This window comes from Corythoichthys intestinalis, chromosome 4 (assembly GCF_030265065.1).
Source record: "Corythoichthys intestinalis isolate RoL2023-P3 chromosome 4, ASM3026506v1, whole genome shotgun sequence".
In the NCBI taxonomy this organism is placed as follows: Eukaryota; Metazoa; Chordata; class Actinopteri; order Syngnathiformes; family Syngnathidae; genus Corythoichthys; species Corythoichthys intestinalis.
In genome coordinates this window covers 28,063,975-28,068,529 of record NC_080398.1, presented here as the reverse complement: position 1 = coordinate 28,068,529, position 4,555 = coordinate 28,063,975, and the positions used below count along the sequence as shown (strand labels likewise).

At 41.8% G+C, this 4,555-nt stretch overlaps 1 protein-coding gene across 3 annotated transcripts in view; it reads right to left on the bottom strand.

The window, feature by feature from the left end:
• The window catches only part of epn1a (epsin 1a), a 39,515-nt gene that overhangs the window by 1,620 nt on the left and 33,340 nt on the right, over nucleotides 1–4,555 (bottom strand). The gene's annotated exons all lie outside the window — the stretch shown is intronic.

The following is a 4,555-nucleotide window of genomic DNA, read 5'->3' as shown; positions in this document are numbered from 1 at the left end:
CTGAGGGGAGAAGTGGGCACAGTCTGATAACGTCTTACATACAAATAGAGTGGTACCTTGACTTACGAGGATCACGACTTAAAAAAAGTTATTCTTTAACATTTTTGTTTGTAACGCCACATAAGCATTGTCGTATTTCCTCGTCTTAGCTCTTCAAATTAGCTGATGCTGTTAGCCGTGTGCTCTTGTTTGGTTCAAAAATACTGCACACACTCTGAAAATGAGAGCGCCACTGTCATCCACTGAAAGGATGTGCAATTTAACTTTATTCTAGTACGGCAAAAAGTATGTCCCCCGAGGTCACATGCACGCCCCTTGGCATCGCTCTGCGCCCCCCTGGAGGGGCCCACCCCACTATTTGAGAAGGACTGGCTTAAATGCTATGAATGCTAACGTATTAACAATTCTCATAGCAACTCGCTCACACGTCACTCCACAAACTATAGCTGTAAACTTCATTACAAATACATACAGTGGGGAGAACAAATATTTGATACACTGCCGATTTTGCTGGTTTTCCCACTTGCAAGCCATGTAGAGGTATGTAATTTGTATCATAAGTCCTCTTCAACTGTGAGGGACAGAATCTAATAGAAAAATCCAGAAAATCACATTGTATAATTTTTAAATAATAAATTTGTATTCAACTGCATGAAATAAGTATTTGATACATTACCAACTAGTAAATATTTTGGCTCTTAGTTCTATTTTAAGAACCCCTCCTGTTCTCCACTCATTACCGGAAGTAACTGCACCTGTTTGAACTTGTTACCTGTATAAAAGACACCTGTTCACATGCTCAAACAAACAAACTCCAACCTCTCCACAATGGCCGAGACCAGAGAACTGTGTAAGGACATCAGGGATAAAATAATATACCTGCACAAGGCTGGGATGGGCTCCAGAAAAATAAGCAAGCAGCTTGGTGAGAAGGTTACAGCTGTTGGAGCGATTATTAGAAAATGGAAGAAGTTCAAGTTGACGGTCAAACTGCCTCGTTCTGGGGCTCCATGCAAGATCTCACCTCGTGGGGCATCACTGATCATGAGGAAGGTGGGGGATCAGCCCAGAACTACACGGCAGGACCTGGTCAATGACTTGAAGAGAGCTGGAACCACAGTCTCGAAAAAAACCATTGGAAACACATTACGCTGTCATGGATTAAAATCCTACAGCGCACGCAAGGTCCCGCTGCTGAAGCCAGTGCATGTCCAGACACGTCTGAAGTTTGCCACTGACCATCTGGATGATCCAGAGGAGCAATGGGAGAAGGTCATGTGGTCGGATGAGACCAAAATGGAACTTTTTGGTCTAAACTCGGCTCGTCGTATTTGGAGGAAAAAGAAGGATGAGTACAACCCCAAGAACACCATCCCAACCGTGAAACATGGAGGAGGAAACATCATTTTTTGGGGCTGCTTCTCTGCCAAGGGTACAGGACGACTGCACCGTATTAAGGGGAGGATGGATGGGGCTATGCATCACCAGATCTTGGCTGACAACCTCCTTCCTTCAGTGAGAGCCCAGAAGATGGGTCGTGGCAGGGTCTTCCAGCATGACAACGACCCAAATCACACAGCTAAGGCAACTAAGGAGTGGCTCTGTAAGAAGCATCTTAAGGTCCTGGAGTGGCTTAGCCATTCACCAGATCTGAACCCGATAGGAAATCTATGGAGGGAGCTGAAAGTCCGTGTTGCCCGGCAGCAGCCCCGAAACCTGAAGGCTCTGGAGAAGATCTGCATGGAGGAGTGGGCCAAAATCCCTGCTGCAGTGTGTGCAAACTTTGTCAAGGACTACAGAAAACATTTTGTAACTGTAATAGCAAACAAACGTTTTTGTTCCAAATATTAAGTTCGATTTTTGTGATGTATCAAATATTTATTTCAGGCAATTAAATGCAAATGTATTATTTAAAAATCATACAACGTGATTTTCTGTTTTTTTGTATTAGATTCCGTCCCTCACAGTTAAAGAGAACGTATGATACAAATTACAGACCTCTACATGCTTTGCAAGTGGGAAAACCAGCAAAATCGGCAGTGTATCAAATACTAATAATAAAACAACTTACAGCCTTTTGTGGGCCAAACCACAATTCCTTTATCCATGTCAGACGTCTGAGCCTGCTTCTAAATCATACAAGGTGACAGTCCTGCCAGACCCAATACTGCCACCAGATGGCAGTGTATCCTCCATCATTAAACAAAATACAATACTTTTGGACTTCTTGGATAGTTATTTTGTAGGAGTACTTAAAGGGTCAATTCGAACTTGCGTGGAAATTCGGGTTACATCGCCAGCATAGCAACGGAACTCGTTCATAACCCGGGGACTACCTGTATTTTCTATGGGGTTCAGGTCAGGGGTGTTTGCTGACTAATTAACCCTTGCCTTTCAGGGACAGTGGTCATTTATTCAAATGTTACCATTAGCTTAACTCATTCACTGCTAGTTTAGGCCACAGAGCATGTGTTGTGGTAGTTAGTACATGAGGGAAATTGATACTGAAAAACCTATTGACGTCCAATCCATTACAACTGCGAGTGGCTGGAAGCGATCAAACCGTCGCGCCCAACCCCTCCCAGATAAAATAGATTTGACATCTATTGCAGTCAATGGTAGCTAAAGAGTTCAGCTCTGTGAGATCACAAGAGATTTATGAAACAAAACAAATAAATACAATTCAGTGTTTCCCACCAATGAACGAGACTGTGCCGGCCCGCCACAGTCTCGTTTGGGCCCGCCACAGTCTCGTTTGCCCCCCCGCCGAAGGAGGGAAGGAAAAAAAAAAAAAAAAAAAAAAAAAGATAATAATCAGATGCGTCAGTCAGCCGATTACACAGCTGTAGCCCACTCCACTCTACTACCCGAGCGAGCGAGAGCGCGCGCGTGCGTGCACACACACAGACACACGCGCCAACAGGTCGCGCTCATAGACGGGACTACTAGCCTGGTACACCAGACTCATAGCTGTGCTATGCAGGCATTAAAATCTCTCACCTTTTGGCGTAATTTGCCGTTTTGAAGTCATAAAGGGCGACCTACGTGAATTGCGTAGATCCGAGGAGAAATTCTTTTTGGGAGGAGGGGGGGTCGGGAGGTTTTATTTAATTATTATTATTATCATCATGTGATTAACTTAGTACGTAAACTGATCGGTTCTTTAAAATAGTGACATGGACAGTCAGCAAATCCTTCTAGATGCTTCGCTGACGAGAACCAATCATTGGCCCAAGCTGCGTGCCATTATTCCAAACACGCGCACTCCTTACGTGAAACAAGGAGTGCTCGGCGAGCCTTTGGTTGCATTGCAAAGCTGCGAAAACAAAAAGCAGGCCTTATCCACACCGGGGCAGACCAGAGCGCAGCATACACACTTGCCTGTATTTGCCAGCAGATTGAATTTGGTGAGTAATGGTTTCAATCGTTTTCATATTTTGCGATATAAAAAAGTTAATGCCATTCGTTGCAGCTTGCGTTGAACACTGCCAGAGCTAGCCAAATCTCCCATGAAAAAAAATAGCTCCCGTTAAATTGGCGTCAAGCTTGTGTATTTAGCGGTAATATAAACGAAGAAACACACTGTTGAGTCAAATTAAGCGGCATGCTCTTGGATGGAGGGGTCACCTCGCATCGCTCCCGTCGTCCGCCTTAGACGCGTTATTTTCGGCTGGGACTTGAGCTGACGGCCGAGTGGTGGGAATGACTCTTGCTTCTTAAAGCTTTTCAGAAATACAGGGATCGCTCATTTTTCGCGGTTAATGGGGACCAGAACCCGCCGCAATAAGTGAAAACCGCGAAGTAGCCCCCCCATTTTTTTGTGTGTGTTCAATGTATTTATTCAGATTTTACATTGGAAAAAAGATACATATATGTAAGACATGTTTTTTCACTTTTTTCACCAAAGTATCATTTATAAATGGTTTTCAAGCACTTCAAAATGTAAGAATTATGATAAGTTTTAAACATGTTACTGCCCCACCGAATTATTTTTAAACAAGAATAAAGTAGTAAGAAAATGCTTCATACTTAGTCTACTCAAACCCTCTCAGGCTTTATTAAACGGTGATTGACACATGTGCAAAGTTTTGTCTTTTAATATATTTTTTTATTTTGAAGCAACTTATTTGATTGAATAATAAAAACACAAATGTCCTAGCCAAAATGTGGCCCAAACGCAAAACAACATTACTTCAATGGAAAAATTTGTTTCAATCAAGAAAAATAGTTTTCAAATGCTTTTTTTGTCTCAAATTTATTTTTGCAATCAAAAACAATTTTTTTTATTGAAGTGACTTTTTTGGGATTAAAAGTATAACTGTATTTTGATTGAAGCAACTTTGTTTTTGATAGAAGTAACTTTGTTTTTTGATTGAATAATAAAAACACAAATCTACCTCCATCGTTATTGAGAGAGAAAGAAATTAAGAAAGCTTTAAAACTAAAAGCCACCGGGGAGTCTGTTTTTTTTTTTTTTTTTTTTTAAATATTTATATTTCATTACATAGACATGCCTCGTAGGGAAAGGAGATTGAGGGATAAAAAAATGAGTTGG